Below are 18,064 nucleotides of genomic sequence, written 5' to 3' on the forward strand. Positions count from 1 at the left end.
TTTTACAAGGAATGCAGACGAGTAAAAGACCCCAACACTCCCACCAGTATCTGGTGGGAAAAAATGAAACTAAAAATAAAAGAATTTTTTATCCGTGTTGGGGTTAGGAAAGCTAAAGAAAAACGTGAATTTTATAATATCCTAAATACTCGTCTGCAAACCCTGTACAAATTCAGAGCACATGGGATGGAGGTGGAGAAGGAGGTACATGATCTTAAAAAAGAAATAACTAAGTGCCTGGAGCAGAAAGGAAAAGAAATTATCTTTAGGTCTCGAATACAGCATCTTGAGGAAAACGAGACCTGCTCCAGGTATTTTTTTAAGAAAATACATGAAAATAGAAGGTTAATAGAAAACATTGAAGGAGTGAATGATGTACAGGGTATTTTAAAAAAGGTGCAAGAGTTTTATGCGGATCTTTTTAATGTAAAACACATTGATGAATGTTTTATGAATGACTCGTTAAAGGAGATCACCAATTTTTTAGATCCTGTCTCACAGTCTTTTTTATTGCAGAATATTTCAGAGCAGGAGATTTTAGAGACCGTCAAGAGTTTTAAAACAGGTAAAGTGCCTGGGCCGGATGGTATACCCATTGAATTTTATGTTACTTTTTATGGTATTTTAAAAGAAGATTTGTTCTCCCTTTTTACGGAAGTCTTTAAGTCTAAAATCCTCCCAGGCTCATGGAAGAAGGGTGATGTCTCCCTGCTATTCAAAAAGGGAGACCGGTCGGAACTCAAAAACTGGAGACCAATCACCCTTCTGAACTGCGACTATAAAATAATGGCGAAACTGTGTGCTAACCGCTTAAAGAACGTAATCCATAAAATAATTCATACAAACCAAGTCTGTGGGGTGCCTGGGAGGAGTTTATGGGAGAACCTAAACCTTTTAAAGGATGTAATTAGCGACACCAAATTAAGAAAAGGAAAGCTGGCGGTTTTATCCATAGATTTTGAAAAAGCTTTCGACAGGGTGTCACATTTTTATCTTTTTAAGGTTTTAGAGAAAATGGGTATACCTGATGGCTTTTTATTGTCTCTTAGAGCTTTTTATGATAACTGTACTAGTAAAATTTTAGTAAATGGTTTTAAGACACAGGGCGTGATTTTAAATTCCGGAGTGAAGCAGGGGTGTCCCTTGTCCCCACTACTCTTCATTTGCGCAATAGAGCCTCTTTTATGTACAATACGAAAGGATAAGCAGATCCATGGAGTCCCCCTGCCAGGAGGAGGGGGACTAGAGGCGAAGGTAGTCGGGTACATGGACGATGTTGCGGTGTTTTGCAGGGACACCCCATCGCTTCAGAAGACGCTAAAACAGATTCAATATTTTAATTGTGCCTCCGGTTTTAAAGTCAATTTTAACAAAAGTAACATTTTAAACATAGGCGGAATGCCTTTGTATGATGTGCCCGTCCCTGTGTCTGAGTCGGTGCAGATTTTAGGTGTCTCCTTTGACGAGTCTAATAATGGTTTTAATAGCTGGGACTTGGTGGCTCAAAAAATAAATAAGAAAATATGTATGTGGAACATGCGAGAACTTACAATGGAAGGGAAGGTTTTAATTACAAAAATGGTGCTTTTACCTATTTTATTGTATTTAAGTCTGGTTTTCCCACCCCCCGAAATGGTTCTAAAGAAAATAACAAAAGCTTGTTTTACTTTCTTTTGGAGTTCTAAGAGCGAAAAATTAAAGAGACAAATTGTGATAAAACCGAACTCCAGGGGCGGTAAGGATTTTCCAGATTTTAAAGCTTTCCTTTTAATAAAGTTTTTTAGCATGTGTTTTACTACTGTTTTTAAAGATAGCTACTGGTCTTATTTTGTTCGTTTTAATACTGGTTATTTTATGCGGAGGAACGGCTGGTTTTCTACAGTTTTAAGTTGCCCTTATTCTTTGAATTTACCCCCTCAATACATGATTTTAGGAAAAATTTTAAACTTATATAATTTTAAAGGTAAAAGTGTTCAGGATCTGTGCAATAGCAAAAAACTACTAAAGGAAATAAAAGAAACCAGTATCGTGACTCCCATCAAAAATTTTAACGAACAGAAGTGTATACAGATTTGGAAGATGTTGAGTATTAATTATCTTTTTAATTCACAGAAGGACCTGGCCTGGAGCTGCGCACACGAGTGTCTTCCATGTCGGGCATTCCAGCACCGAAGAGGATTATCCAACTCTGCAACCTGCCCGAGGGAGGGATGCCGACAAGAGGAGACCGTGCACCATCTAATATGGACTTGTTTTTACTCGCAGAAAATATGGACAAAGATACTCCCTCTGGTAAAAAGGATAACTGGACTAAAAGACTTAAATATTGCAGTGGTTTTTTATGGTTGCCTGGAATGCCCAACACGGACTCAAGAGACTATTGCATGGAAGATCATAAACTGTGTGAAGGCAGCTCTGTGGAAGGCCAGGAATATTTTATTGTTCAAGCATGAGGTTTTATCTGTGAAGGACATTTTATCTATCTGTTTTTATGAAATGTACCAGTACTATCTTTTAGACAAGAAGAGATTTCCGCTTTTATCTAGAAAATGGTTTTTAAAAGAATGGAATTCTATCTTGTAAAGCCACCAAGTGCCCATTTTATGTTTTAATATGTTGTAAATATGTTATTTATATGTAACTGTATTTATTGACATATTTGCACAACTTTGTTAACATTATTTAATTTTTAATAAAGTTGCCCCCGTAAGGGTAGTCAAGTTAAAAAAAAAATCTGTTCTTATCAGTTTAATATCTGATACGTCCCCTATCTGGGGACCATATATTAAATGGATTTTTGAGAACGGGGGCCGATTTCGAAGCTTGCTTCCGTCGCCCTATGCATTGACCCGATATGGCAGTATCTTCGGGTACAGTGCACCACCCCCTTACAGGGTTAAAAAGAAAGATTCCTACTTTCATTGCTACCTGCTTGCTGGCTAGCCAGCTAGCCAGCCCTGTGGGCCTTGCTGCTGCTGCTGCTGCTGCTGCTGCAGCCAAAAAACAAAAGGTGGTGCTGCTGCTGCTTCTGCTGCTTCTGCTTGTGTCTGGCCGCTGTTGGAGCGTCCAGGCACAGGACTTCTGCTGCTGCTGACTAAATGGCCTCCTTAATTGGATCATTTGAGTAGCCAGCACACCTGTGCAGGTAGGGCATGACATGATAGGCAGCTGCCTTGATAGCGGGTGGGTGCTGAATGTTCCTAATTGACAAAATAAGATTAATGCTTATGAAGAAATATAAAATCTCATCCCTTCCCCAATATCGCGCCACACCCCTACCCCTTAATTCCCTGGTTGAACTTGATGGACATATGTCTTTTTTCGACCGTACTAACTATGTAACTATGTAACATAACATGGGGGGGTCTCCTGGCTGTTCACACAGGTGTGTCATTGCTGTACATTGACCATGCATTGCTTCTGTGGTATTGCAAAGGCAAAGACAAATGCTTCCAGCCATCCATTGCACTAATGGATTGGTCATCAGCTGGCTGTCTATGTCCCGCATCAATATAGACCAAAGTACAGAGGGTTAGGCTATGCTATAGTGCACCTACCTGATGCATCAGAAGGTGCGAGGCCCTTGCTAAATTCTGTGCACAGACTTTGAGATCTATGCTTTAGACTGTATCTAAACCTGCTCCAACATGGACTGACATTCTGGCCTACTTTCAGCCGATGCGACTTGTCTGTCGCTGAACAGTCGCTTTTTATGTATTCAGCACCTATGTATAATGTTGTAAAAATGCTCTAGAAGCTAAAGTCGCAGAAATGTCACACATATTTGGCCTGCAACTTTCTGTGCGACAAATTCAGACAGGAAAAATCAGTATAAATCCTTAGAAAATTATCCCCCAGTGTCTCCATCTGCTGGCGGTATTGAATAAGCATTGCTGCACTGATGGGGTATGCATTAGACGAAAAAAAAGAAGAAAAAGAAGAATAATACGCCCAGAAAAGAGGCGAAAAGGAGAAAAACGTAAAAAAACGTGAAAAAAAAGTAAGAGGAAGAGAAGGGAAAAAAAGGTGGAAATGGGTTTAAAAGTGATTTCGGCGGAGAAATATATATATATATATATATATATATATATATATATATATATACGCGCACACACACACATATATATAAACGTATTCTCCGTTGAGATATTGCAGCCGCTGCTGTGTCCAGGCCCAGGAGCCTTAGCACTGTGCTGTGATGTCACTCAATACCACTGACATCACTAGGTGTAAACAACATCTCTCCTTTGCTGTGTATGTGACTATGGAGCTGTTTGGTGATGTCGTCTATTATGGCCTTCATAGAAGCAACAGGAGATTGTTGCATCCATCTAGAACCCTCAGAACTACAGTGCTATGATGTCACTCACTTCCACAGGCCTTGCAGAGTGTAAACAACAACAACCCAGCTTTGTTGTGTATGTAACCATAGGGATTGTTATGTCACCTAGAACCTTCACAGCAGCGACAGCTTTATGAGGAGCATCAGCACTGCTCTGCCTGAGCAGAACCATCACCGCCATAGGTTGTCAAATAACCCGGATTTAACCCACACAGGTAAGTCCAATGGGGTGCAGGCATGTCCTCTATGCTTACAGCTTCCCGTGGGTGTTGGTTTGATACCGTTTGGGGACAGCCAAGGAGGCATCTGCAGGCAACAAAGGTAGGTGTGTGCTTGTGTGTGTGTTTCCTATGCAGATCCTAAGCCCAGTGTCACATGCAAGTAGGAGGAGTAAGAAGGGTTCCTGGCAAATCCGGGTTATGGATTGCATTTAAAAAGGCCCCGTGGGAGTGCAATGGGCCCCTGTCTTGCTGCTTAGCAATAATGGTATGGGTTTAGGTTCTGCTGTGTGTACTGGTGGTTGACTGCCCCCCAGCCCAGAGTGTGCATGGAAAATTGTCTGGCAGCCTCCCTGACAGCAAGCAGTGATAGTGCCCATGAAGGGGACCTTGTTGGGCCCGCCCCTTTCACGGTTATCGCTTCTCGGCCTTTTGGCTAAGATCAAGTGTAGTATCTGTTCTTATCAGTTTAATATCTGATACGTCCCCTATCTGGGGACCATATATTAAATGGATTTTTGAGAACGGGGGCCGATTTCGAAGCTTGCTTCCGTCGCCCTATGCATTGACCCGATATGGCAGTATCTTCGGGTACAGTGCACCACCCCCTTACAGGGTTAAAAAGAAAGATTCCTACTTTCATTGCTACCTGCTTGCTGGCTAGCCAGCTAGCCAGCCCTGTGGGCCTTGCTGCTGCTGCTGCTGCTGCTGCTGCTGCTGCAGCCAAAAAACAAAAGGTGGTGCTGCTGCTGCTTCTGCTGCTTCTGCTTGTGTCTGGCCGCTGTTGGAGCGTCCAGGCACAGGACTTCTGCTGCTGCTGACTAAATGGCCTCCTTAATTGGATCATTTGAGTAGCCAGCACACCTGTGCAGGTAGGGCATGACATGATAGGCAGCTGCCTTGATAGCGGGTGGGTGCTGAATGTTCCTAATTGACAAAATAAGATTAATGCTTATGAAGAAATATAAAATCTCATCCCTTCCCCAATATCGCGCCACACCCCTACCCCTTAATTCCCTGGTTGAACTTGATGGACATATGTCTTTTTTCGACCGTACTAACTATGTAACTATGTAACATAACATGGGGGGGGGGGGTCTCCTGGCTGTTCACACAGGTGTGTCATTGCTGTACATTGACCATGCATTGCTTCTGTGGTATTGCAAAGGCAAAGACAAATGCTTCCAGCCATCCATTGCACTAATGGATTGGTCATCAGCTGGCTGTCTATGTCCCGCATCAATATAGACCAAAGTACAGAGGGTTAGGCTATGCTATAGTGCACCTACCTGATGCATCAGAAGGTGCGAGGCCCTTGCTAAATTCTGTGCACAGACTTTGAGATCTATGCTTTAGACTGTATCTAAACCTGCTCCAACATGGACTGACATTCTGGCCTACTTTCAGCCGATGCGACTTGTCTGTCGCTGAACAGTCGCTTTTTATGTATTCAGCACCTATGTATAATGTTGTAAAAATGCTCTAGAAGCTAAAGTCGCAGAAATGTCACACATATTTGGCCTGCAACTTTCTGTGCGACAAATTCAGACAGGAAAAATCAGTATAAATCCTTAGAAAATTATCCCCCAGTGTCTCCATCTGCTGGCGGTATTGAATAAGCATTGCTGCACTGATGGGGTATGCATTAGACGAAAAAAAAGAAGAAAAAGAAGAATAATACGCCCAGAAAAGAGGCGAAAAGGAGAAAAACGTAAAAAAACGTGAAAAAAAAGTAAGAGGAAGAGAAGGGAAAAAAAGGTGGAAATGGGTTTAAAAGTGATTTCGGCGGAGAAATATATATATATATATATATATATATATATATATATATATACGCGCACACACACACACATATATATAAACGTATTCTCCGTTGAGATATTGCAGCCGCTGCTGTGTCCAGGCCCAGGAGCCTTAGCACTGTGCTGTGATGTCACTCAATACCACTGACATCACTAGGTGTAAACAACATCTCTCCTTTGCTGTGTATGTGACTATGGAGCTGTTTGGTGATGTCGTCTATTATGGCCTTCATAGAAGCAACAGGAGATTGTTGCATCCATCTAGAACCCTCAGAACTACAGTGCTATGATGTCACTCACTTCCACAGGCCTTGCAGAGTGTAAACAACAACAACCCAGCTTTGTTGTGTATGTAACCATAGGGATTGTGATGTCACCTAGAACCTTCACAGCAGCGACAGCTTTATGAGGAGCATCAGCACTGCTCTGCCTGAGCAGAACCATCACCGCCATAGGTTGTCAAATAACCCGGATTTAACCCACACAGGTAAGTCCAATGGGGTGCAGGCATGTCCTCTATGCTTACAGCTTCCCGTGGGTGTTGGTTTGATACCGTTTGGGGAAAGCCAAGGAGGCATCTGCAGGCAACAAAGGTAGGTGTGTGCTTGTGTGTGTGTTTCCTATGCAGATCCTAAGCCCAGTGTCACATGCAAGTAGGAGGAGTAAGAAGGGTTCCTGGCAAATCCGGGTTATGGATTGCATTTAAAAAGGCCCCGTGGGAGTGCAATGGGCCCCTGTCTTGCTGCTTAGCAATAATGGTATGGGTTTAGGTTCTGCTGTGTGTACTGGTGGTTGACTGCCCCCCAGCCCAGAGTGTGCATGGAAAATTGTCTGGCAGCCTCCCTGACAGCAAGCAGTGATAGTGCCCATGAAGGGGACCTTGTTGGGCCCGCCCCTTTCACGGTTATCGCTTCTCGGCCTTTTGGCTAAGATCAAGTGTAGTATCTGTTCTTATCAGTTTAATATCTGATACGTCCCCTATCTGGGGACCATATATTAAATGGATTTTTGAGAACGGGGGCCGATTTCGAAGCTTGCTTCCGTCGCCCTATGCATTGACCCGATATGGCAGTATCTTCGGGTACAGTGCACCACCCCCTTACAGGGTTAAAAAGAAAGATTCCTACTTTCATTGCTACCTGCTTGCTGGCTAGCCAGCTAGCCAGCCCTGTGGGCCTTGCTGCTGCTGCTGCTGCTGCTGCTGCTGCTGCTGCTGCAGCCAAAAAACAAAAGGTGGTGCTGCTGCTGCTTCTGCTGCTTCTGCTTGTGTCTGGCCGCTGTTGGAGCGTCCAGGCACAGGACTTCTGCTGCTGCTGACTAAATGGCCTCCTTAATTGGATCATTTGAGTAGCCAGCACACCTGTGCAGGTAGGGCATGACATGATAGGCAGCTGCCTTGATAGCGGGTGGGTGCTGAATGTTCCTAATTGACAAAATAAGATTAATGCTTATGAAGAAATATAAAATCTCATCCCTTCCCCAATATCGCGCCACACCCCTACCCCTTAATTCCCTGGTTGAACTTGATGGACATATGTCTTTTTTCGACCGTACTAACTATGTAACTATGTAACATAACATGGGGGGGTCTCCTGGCTGTTCACACAGGTGTGTCATTGCTGTACATTGACCATGCATTGCTTCTGTGGTATTGCAAAGGCAAAGACAAATGCTTCCAGCCATCCATTGCACTAATGGATTGGTCATCAGCTGGCTGTCTATGTCCCGCATCAATATAGACCAAAGTACAGAGGGTTAGGCTATGCTATAGTGCACCTACCTGATGCATCAGAAGGTGCGAGGCCCTTGCTAAATTCTGTGCACAGACTTTGAGATCTATGCTTTAGACTGTATCTAAACCTGCTCCAACATGGACTGACATTCTGGCCTACTTTCAGCCGATGCGACTTGTCTGTCGCTGAACAGTCGCTTTTTATGTATTCAGCACCTATGTATAATGTTGTAAAAATGCTCTAGAAGCTAAAGTCGCAGAAATGTCACACATATTTGGCCTGCAACTTTCTGTGCGACAAATTCAGACAGGAAAAATCAGTATAAATCCTTAGAAAATTATCCCCCAGTGTCTCCATCTGCTGGCGGTATTGAATAAGCATTGCTGCACTGATGGGGTATGCATTAGACGAAAAAAAAGAAGAAAAAGAAGAATAATACGCCCAGAAAAGAGGCGAAAAGGAGAAAAACGTAAAAAAACGTGAAAAAAAAGTAAGAGGAAGAGAAGGGAAAAAAAGGTGGAAATGGGTTTAAAAGTGATTTCGGCGGAGAAATATATATATATATATATATATATATATATATATATATATATATAGGCGCACACACACACATATATATAAACGTATTCTCCGTTGAGATATTGCAGCCGCTGCTGTGTCCAGGCCCAGGAGCCTTAGCACTGTGCTGTGATGTCACTCAATACCACTGACATCACTAGGTGTAAACAACATCTCTCCTTTGCTGTGTATGTGACTATGGAGCTGTTTGGTGATGTCGTCTATTATGGCCTTCATAGAAGCAACAGGAGATTGTTGCATCCATCTAGAACCCTCAGAACTACAGTGCTATGATGTCACTCACTTCCACAGGCCTTGCAGAGTGTAAACAACAACAACCCAGCTTTGTTGTGTATGTAACCATAGGGATTGTGATGTCACCTAGAACCTTCACAGCAGCGACAGCTTTATGAGGAGCATCAGCACTGCTCTGCCTGAGCAGAACCATCACCGCCATAGGTTGTCAAATAACCCGGATTTAACCCACACAGGTAAGTCCAATGGGGTGCAGGCATGTCCTCTATGCTTACAGCTTCCCGTGGGTGTTGGTTTGATACCGTTTGGGGACAGCCAAGGAGGCATCTGCAGGCAACAAAGGTAGGTGTGTGCTTGTGTGTGTGTTTCCTATGCAGATCCTAAGCCCAGTGTCACATGCAAGTAGGAGGAGTAAGAAGGGTTCCTGGCAAATCCGGGTTATGGATTGCATTTAAAAAGGCCCCGTGGGAGTGCAATGGGCCCCTGTCTTGCTGCTTAGCAATAATGGTATGGGTTTAGGTTCTGCTGTGTGTACTGGTGGTTGACTGCCCCCCAGCCCAGAGTGTGCATGGAAAATTGTCTGGCAGCCTCCCTGACAGCAAGCAGTGATAGTGCCCATGAAGGGGACCTTGTTGGGCCCGCCCCTTTCACGGTTATCGCTTCTCGGCCTTTTGGCTAAGATCAAGTGTAGTATCTGTTCTTATCAGTTTAATATCTGATACGTCCCCTATCTGGGGACCATATATTAAATGGATTTTTGAGAACGGGGGCCGATTTCGAAGCTTGCTTCCGTTGCCCTATGCATTGACCCGATATGGCAGTATCTTCGGGTACAGTGCACCACCCCCTTACAGGGTTAAAAAGAAAGATTCCTACTTTCATTGCTACCTGCTTGCTGGCTAGCCAGCTAGCCAGCCCTGTGGGCCTTGCTGCTGCTGCTGCTGCTGCTGCTGCTGCAGCCAAAAAACAAAAGGTGGTGCTGCTGCTGCTTCTGCTGCTTCTGCTTGTGTCTGGCCGCTGTTGGAGCGTCCAGGCACAGGACTTCTGCTGCTGCTGACTAAATGGCCTCCTTAATTGGATCATTTGAGTAGCCAGCACACCTGTGCAGGTAGGGCATGACATGATAGGCAGCTGCCTTGATAGCGGGTGGGTGCTGAATGTTCCTAATTGACAAAATAAGATTAATGCTTATGAAGAAATATAAAATCTCATCCCTTCCCCAATATCGCGCCACACCCCTACCCCTTAATTCCCTGGTTGAACTTGATGGACATATGTCTTTTTTCGACCGTACTAACTATGTAACTATGTAACATAACATGGGGGGGTCTCCTGGCTGTTCACACAGGTGTGTCATTGCTGTACATTGACCATGCATTGCTTCTGTGGTATTGCAAAGGCAAAGACAAATGCTTCCAGCCATCCATTGCACTAATGGATTGGTCATCAGCTGGCTGTCTATGTCCCGCATCAATATAGACCAAAGTACAGAGGGTTAGGCTATGCTATAGTGCACCTACCTGATGCATCAGAAGGTGCGAGGCCCTTGCTAAATTCTGTGCACAGACTTTGAGATCTATGCTTTAGACTGTATCTAAACCTGCTCCAACATGGACTGACATTCTGGCCTACTTTCAGCCGATGCGACTTGTCTGTCGCTGAACAGTCGCTTTTTATGTATTCAGCACCTATGTATAATGTTGTAAAAATGCTCTAGAAGCTAAAGTCGCAGAAATGTCACACATATTTGGCCTGCAACTTTCTGTGCGACAAATTCAGACAGGAAAAATCAGTATAAATCCTTAGAAAATTATCCCCCAGTGTCTCCATCTGCTGGCGGTATTGAATAAGCATTGCTGCACTGATGGGGTATGCATTAGACGAAAAAAAAGAAGAAAAAGAAGAATAATACGCCCAGAAAAGAGGCGAAAAGGAGAAAAACGTAAAAAAACGTGAAAAAAAAGTAAGAGGAAGAGAAGGGAAAAAAAGGTGGAAATGGGTTTAAAAGTGATTTCGGCGGAGAAATATATATATATATATATATATATATATATATATATATATATATACGCGCACACACACACATATATATAAACGTATTCTCCGTTGAGATATTGCAGCCGCTGCTGTGTCCAGGCCCAGGAGCCTTAGCACTGTGCTGTGATGTCACTCAATACCACTGACATCACTAGGTGTAAACAACATCTCTCCTTTGCTGTGTATGTGACTATGGAGCTGTTTGGTGATGTCGTCTATTATGGCCTTCATAGAAGCAACAGGAGATTGTTGCATCCATCTAGAACCCTCAGAACTACAGTGCTATGATGTCACTCACTTCCACAGGCCTTGCAGAGTGTAAACAACAACAACCCAGCTTTGTTGTGTATGTAACCATAGGGATTGTGATGTCACCTAGAACCTTCACAGCAGCGACAGCTTTATGAGGAGCATCAGCACTGCTCTGCCTGAGCAGAACCATCACCGCCATAGGTTGTCAAATAACCCGGATTTAACCCACACAGGTAAGTCCAATGGGGTGCAGGCATGTCCTCTATGCTTACAGCTTCCCGTGGGTGTTGGTTTGATACCGTTTGGGGACAGCCAAGGAGGCATCTGCAGGCAACAAAGGTAGGTGTGTGCTTGTGTGTGTGTTTCCTATGCAGATCCTAAGCCCAGTGTCACATGCAAGTAGGAGGAGTAAGAAGGGTTCCTGGCAAATCCGGGTTATGGATTGCATTTAAAAAGGCCCCGTGGGAGTGCAATGGGCCCCTGTCTTGCTGCTTAGCAATAATGGTATGGGTTTAGGTTCTGCTGTGTGTACTGGTGGTTGACTGCCCCCCAGCCCAGAGTGTGCATGGAAAATTGTCTGGCAGCCTCCCTGACAGCAAGCAGTGATAGTGCCCATGAAGGGGACCTTGTTGGGCCCGCCCCTTTCACGGTTATCGCTTCTCGGCCTTTTGGCTAAGATCAAGTGTAGTATCTGTTCTTATCAGTTTAATATCTGATACGTCCCCTATCTGGGGACCATATATTAAATGGATTTTTGAGAACGGGGGCCGATTTCGAAGCTTGCTTCCGTCGCCCTATGCATTGACCCGATATGGCAGTATCTTCGGGTACAGTGCACCACCCCCTTACAGGGTTAAAAAGAAAGATTCCTACTTTCATTGCTACCTGCTTGCTGGCTAGCCAGCTAGCCAGCCCTGTGGGCCTTGCTGCTGCTGCTGCTGCTGCTGCTGCTGCAGCCAAAAAACAAAAGGTGGTGCTGCTGCTGCTTCTGCTGCTTCTGCTGCTTCTGCTTGTGTCTGGCCGCTGTTGGAGCGTCCAGGCACAGGACTTCTGCTGCTGCTGACTAAATGGCCTCCTTAATTGGATCATTTGAGTAGCCAGCACACCTGTGCAGGTAGGGCATGACATGATAGGCAGCTGCCTTGATAGCGGGTGGGTGCTGAATGTTCCTAATTGACAAAATAAGATTAATGCTTATGAAGAAATATAAAATCTCATCCCTTCCCCAATATCGCGCCACACCCCTACCCCTTAATTCCCTGGTTGAACTTGATGGACATATGTCTTTTTTCGACCGTACTAACTATGTAACTATGTAACATAACATGGGGGGGTCTCCTGGCTGTTCACACAGGTGTGTCATTGCTGTACATTGACCATGCATTGCTTCTGTGGTATTGCAAAGGCAAAGACAAATGCTTCCAGCCATCCATTGCACTAATGGATTGGTCATCAGCTGGCTGTCTATGTCCCGCATCAATATAGACCAAAGTACAGAGGGTTAGGCTATGCTATAGTGCACCTACCTGATGCATCAGAAGGTGCGAGGCCCTTGCTAAATTCTGTGCACAGACTTTGAGATCTATGCTTTAGACTGTATCTAAACCTGCTCCAACATGGACTGACATTCTGGCCTACTTTCAGCCGATGCGACTTGTCTGTCGCTGAACAGTCGCTTTTTATGTATTCAGCACCTATGTATAATGTTGTAAAAATGCTCTAGAAGCTAAAGTCGCAGAAATGTCACACATATTTGGCCTGCAACTTTCTGTGCGACAAATTCAGACAGGAAAAATCAGTATAAATCCTTAGAAAATTATCCCCCAGTGTCTCCATCTGCTGGCGGTATTGAATAAGCATTGCTGCACTGATGGGGTATGCATTAGACGAAAAAAAAGAAGAAAAAGAAGAATAATACGCCCAGAAAAGAGGCGAAAAGGAGAAAAACGTAAAAAAACGTGAAAAAAAAGTAAGAGGAAGAGAAGGGAAAAAAAGGTGGAAATGGGTTTAAAAGTGATTTCGGCGGAGAAATATATATATATATATATATATATATATATATATATATATATATATACGCGCACACACACACATATATATAAACGTATTCTCCGTTGAGATATTGCAGCCGCTGCTGTGTCCAGGCCCAGGAGCCTTAGCACTGTGCTGTGATGTCACTCAATACCACTGACATCACTAGGTGTAAACAACATCTCTCCTTTGCTGTGTATGTGACTATGGAGCTGTTTGGTGATGTCGTCTATTATGGCCTTCATAGAAGCAACAGGAGATTGTTGCATCCATCTAGAACCCTCAGAACTACAGTGCTATGATGTCACTCACTTCCACAGGCCTTGCAGAGTGTAAACAACAACAACCCAGCTTTGTTGTGTATGTAACCATAGGGATTGTGATGTCACCTAGAACCTTCACAGCAGCGACAGCTTTATGAGGAGCATCAGCACTGCTCTGCCTGAGCAGAACCATCACCGCCATAGGTTGTCAAATAACCCGGATTTAACCCACACAGGTAAGTCCAATGGGGTGCAGGCATGTCCTCTATGCTTACAGCTTCCCGTGGGTGTTGGTTTGATACCGTTTGGGGAAAGCCAAGGAGGCATCTGCAGGCAACAAAGGTAGGTGTGTGCTTGTGTGTGTGTTTCCTATGCAGATCCTAAGCCCAGTGTCACATGCAAGTAGGAGGAGTAAGAAGGGTTCCTGGCAAATCCGGGTTATGGATTGCATTTAAAAAGGCCCCGTGGGAGTGCAATGGGCCCCTGTCTTGCTGCTTAGCAATAATGGTATGGGTTTAGGTTCTGCTGTGTGTACTGGTGGTTGACTGCCCCCCAGCCCAGAGTGTGCATGGAAAATTGTCTGGCAGCCTCCCTGACAGCAAGCAGTGATAGTGCCCATGAAGGGGACCTTGTTGGGCCCGCCCCTTTCACGGTTATCGCTTCTCGGCCTTTTGGCTAAGATCAAGTGTAGTATCTGTTCTTATCAGTTTAATATCTGATACGTCCCCTATCTGGGGACCATATATTAAATGGATTTTTGAGAACGGGGGCCGATTTCGAAGCTTGCTTCCGTCGCCCTATGCATTGACCCGATATGGCAGTATCTTCGGGTACAGTGCACCACCCCCTTACAGGGTTAAAAAGAAAGATTCCTACTTTCATTGCTACCTGCTTGCTGGCTAGCCAGCTAGCCAGCCCTGTGGGCCTTGCTGCTGCTGCTGCTGCTGCTGCTGCTGCTGCAGCCAAAAAACAAAAGGTGGTGCTGCTGCTTCTGCTGCTTCTGCTTGTGTCTGGCCGCTGTTGGAGCGTCCAGGCACAGGACTTCTGCTGCTGCTGACTAAATGGCCTCCTTAATTGGATCATTTGAGTAGCCAGCACACCTGTGCAGGTAGGGCATGACATGATAGGCAGCTGCCTTGATAGCGGGTGGGTGCTGAATGTTCCTAATTGACAAAATAAGATTAATGCTTATGAAGAAATATAAAATCTCATCCCTTCCCCAATATCGCGCCACACCCCTACCCCTTAATTCCCTGGTTGAACTTGATGGACATATGTCTTTTTTCGACCGTACTAACTATGTAACTATGTAACATAACATGGGGGGGGGGGGTCTCCTGGCTGTTCACACAGGTGTGTCATTGCTGTACATTGACCATGCATTGCTTCTGTGGTATTGCAAAGGCAAAGACAAATGCTTCCAGCCATCCATTGCACTAATGGATTGGTCATCAGCTGGCTGTCTATGTCCCGCATCAATATAGACCAAAGTACAGAGGGTTAGGCTATGCTATAGTGCACCTACCTGATGCATCAGAAGGTGCGAGGCCCTTGCTAAATTCTGTGCACAGACTTTGAGATCTATGCTTTAGACTGTATCTAAACCTGCTCCAACATGGACTGACATTCTGGCCTACTTTCAGCCGATGCGACTTGTCTGTCGCTGAACAGTCGCTTTTTATGTATTCAGCACCTATGTATAATGTTGTAAAAATGCTCTAGAAGCTAAAGTCGCAGAAATGTCACACATATTTGGCCTGCAACTTTCTGTGCGACAAATTCAGACAGGAAAAATCAGTATAAATCCTTAGAAAATTATCCCCCAGTGTCTCCATCTGCTGGCGGTATTGAATAAGCATTGCTGCACTGATGGGGTATGCATTAGACGAAAAAAAAGAAGAAAAAGAAGAATAATACGCCCAGAAAAGAGGCGAAAAGGAGAAAAACGTAAAAAAACGTGAAAAAAAAGTAAGAGGAAGAGAAGGGAAAAAAAGGTGGAAATGGGTTTAAAAGTGATTTCGGCGGAGAAATATATATATATATATATATATATATATATATATATATATATAGGCGCACACACACACATATATATAAACGTATTCTCCGTTGAGATATTGCAGCCGCTGCTGTGTCCAGGCCCAGGAGCCTTAGCACTGTGCTGTGATGTCACTCAATACCACTGACATCACTAGGTGTAAACAACATCTCTCCTTTGCTGTGTATGTGACTATGGAGCTGTTTGGTGATGTCGTCTATTATGGCCTTCATAGAAGCAACAGGAGATTGTTGCATCCATCTAGAACCCTCAGAACTACAGTGCTATGATGTCACTCACTTCCACAGGCCTTGCAGAGTGTAAACAACAACAACCCAGCTTTGTTGTGTATGTAACCATAGGGATTGTGATGTCACCTAGAACCTTCACAGCAGCGACAGCTTTATGAGGAGCATCAGCACTGCTCTGCCTGAGCAGAACCATCACCGCCATAGGTTGTCAAATAACCCGGATTTAACCCACACAGGTAAGTCCAATGGGGTGCAGGCATGTCCTCTATGCTTACAGCTTCCCGTGGGTGTTGGTTTGATACCGTTTGGGGACAGCCAAGGAGGCATCTGCAGGCAACAAAGGTAGGTGTGTGCTTGTGTGTGTGTTTCCTATGCAGATCCTAAGCCCAGTGTCACATGCAAGTAGGAGGAGTAAGAAGGGTTCCTGGCAAATCCGGGTTATGGATTGCATTTAAAAAGGCCCCGTGGGAGTGCAATGGGCCCCTGTCTTGCTGCTTAGCAATAATGGTATGGGTTTAGGTTCTGCTGTGTGTACTGGTGGTTGACTGCCCCCCAGCCCAGAGTGTGCATGGAAAATTGTCTGGCAGCCTCCCTGACAGCAAGCAGTGATAGTGCCCATGAAGGGGACCTTGTTGGGCCCGCCCCTTTCACGGTTATCGCTTCTCGGCCTTTTGGCTAAGATCAAGTGTAGTATCTGTTCTTATCAGTTTAATATCTGATACGTCCCCTATCTGGGGACCATATATTAAATGGATTTTTGAGAACGGGGGCCGATTTCGAAGCTTGCTTCCGTCGCCCTATGCATTGACCCGATATGGCAGTATCTTCGGGTACAGTGCACCACCCCCTTACAGGGTTAAAAAGAAAGATTCCTACTTTCATTGCTACCTGCTTGCTGGCTAGCCAGCTAGCCAGCCCTGTGGGCCTTGCTGCTGCTGCTGCTGCTGCTGCTGCTGCAGCCAAAAAACAAAAGGTGGTGCTGCTGCTGCTTCTGCTGCTTCTGCTTGTGTCTGGCCGCTGTTGGAGCGTCCAGGCACAGGACTTCTGCTGCTGCTGACTAAATGGCCTCCTTAATTGGATCATTTGAGTAGCCAGCACACCTGTGCAGGTAGGGCATGACATGATAGGCAGCTGCCTTGATAGCGGGTGGGTGCTGAATGTTCCTAATTGACAAAATAAGATTAATGCTTATGAAGAAATATAAAATCTCATCCCTTCCCCAATATCGCGCCACACCCCTACCCCTTAATTCCCTGGTTGAACTTGATGGACATATGTCTTTTTTCGACCGTACTAACTATGTAACTATGTAACATAACATGGGGGGGTCTCCTGGCTGTTCACACAGGTGTGTCATTGCTGTACATTGACCATGCATTGCTTCTGTGGTATTGCAAAGGCAAAGACAAATGCTTCCAGCCATCCATTGCACTAATGGATTGGTCATCAGCTGGCTGTCTATGTCCCGCATCAATATAGACCAAAGTACAGAGGGTTAGGCTATGCTATAGTGCACCTACCTGATGCATCAGAAGGTGCGAGGCCCTTGCTAAATTCTGTGCACAGACTTTGAGATCTATGCTTTAGACTGTATCTAAACCTGCTCCAACATGGACTGACATTCTGGCCTACTTTCAGCCGATGCGACTTGTCTGTCGCTGAACAGTCGCTTTTTATGTATTCAGCACCTATGTATAATGTTGTAAAAATGCTCTAGAAGCTAAAGTCGCAGAAATGTCACACATATTTGGCCTGCAACTTTCTGTGCGACAAATTCAGACAGGAAAAATCAGTATAAATCCTTAGAAAATTATCCCCCAGTGTCTCCATCTGCTGGCGGTATTGAATAAGCATTGCTGCACTGATGGGGTATGCATTAGACGAAAAAAAAGAAGAAAAAGAAGAATAATACGCCCAGAAAAGAGGCGAAAAGGAGAAAAACGTAAAAAAACGTGAAAAAAAAGTAAGAGGAAGAGAAGGGAAAAAAAGGTGGAAATGGGTTTAAAAGTGATTTCGGCGGAGAAATATATATATATATATATATATATATATATATATATATATATACGCGCACACACACACATATATATAAACGTATTCTCCGTTGAGATATTGCAGCCGCTGCTGTGTCCAGGCCCAGGAGCCTTAGCACTGTGCTGTGATGTCACTCAATACCACTGACATCACTAGGTGTAAACAACATCTCTCCTTTGCTGTGTATGTGACTATGGAGCTGTTTGGTGATGTCGTCTATTATGGCCTTCATAGAAGCAACAGGAGATTG

The 18,064-nt window shown here is 44.5% G+C and overlaps 6 non-coding genes and 1 pseudogene across 6 annotated transcripts; all 7 read left to right on the forward strand.

Moving 5' to 3' along the window:
• Positions 1–2,682: 2,682 nt before the first annotated feature.
• LOC130302859 (U2 spliceosomal RNA) lies at positions 2,683–2,886 on the forward strand (annotated as a pseudogene).
• Positions 2,887–4,976: 2,090 nt separating this feature from the next.
• Positions 4,977–5,167, forward strand: LOC130302826 (U2 spliceosomal RNA). Its single transcript, XR_008852973.1, has one exon. It is a non-coding gene; the product is annotated as a U2 spliceosomal RNA (small nuclear RNA).
• A 2,101-nt stretch (positions 5,168–7,268) lies between these two features.
• On the forward strand, positions 7,269–7,459 carry LOC130302837 (U2 spliceosomal RNA). The gene has a single exon (XR_008852984.1). It is a non-coding gene; the product is annotated as a U2 spliceosomal RNA (small nuclear RNA).
• A 2,104-nt stretch (positions 7,460–9,563) lies between these two features.
• LOC130302853 (U2 spliceosomal RNA) lies at positions 9,564–9,754 on the forward strand. The gene has a single exon (XR_008852999.1). It is a non-coding gene; the product is annotated as a U2 spliceosomal RNA (small nuclear RNA).
• Positions 9,755–11,849: 2,095 nt separating this feature from the next.
• LOC130302849 (U2 spliceosomal RNA) lies at positions 11,850–12,040 on the forward strand. Its single transcript, XR_008852995.1, has one exon. It is a non-coding gene; the product is annotated as a U2 spliceosomal RNA (small nuclear RNA).
• Positions 12,041–14,146: 2,106 nt separating this feature from the next.
• LOC130302861 (U2 spliceosomal RNA) lies at positions 14,147–14,337 on the forward strand. The gene has a single exon (XR_008853006.1). It is a non-coding gene; the product is annotated as a U2 spliceosomal RNA (small nuclear RNA).
• Positions 14,338–16,435: 2,098 nt separating this feature from the next.
• Positions 16,436–16,626, forward strand: LOC130302815 (U2 spliceosomal RNA). Its single transcript, XR_008852963.1, has one exon. It is a non-coding gene; the product is annotated as a U2 spliceosomal RNA (small nuclear RNA).
• Positions 16,627–18,064: the final 1,438 nt, after the last annotated feature.

Source organism: Hyla sarda, unplaced genomic scaffold (assembly GCF_029499605.1).
Source record: "Hyla sarda isolate aHylSar1 unplaced genomic scaffold, aHylSar1.hap1 scaffold_1184, whole genome shotgun sequence".
Lineage (NCBI taxonomy): Eukaryota > Metazoa > Chordata > Amphibia > Anura > Hylidae > Hyla > Hyla sarda.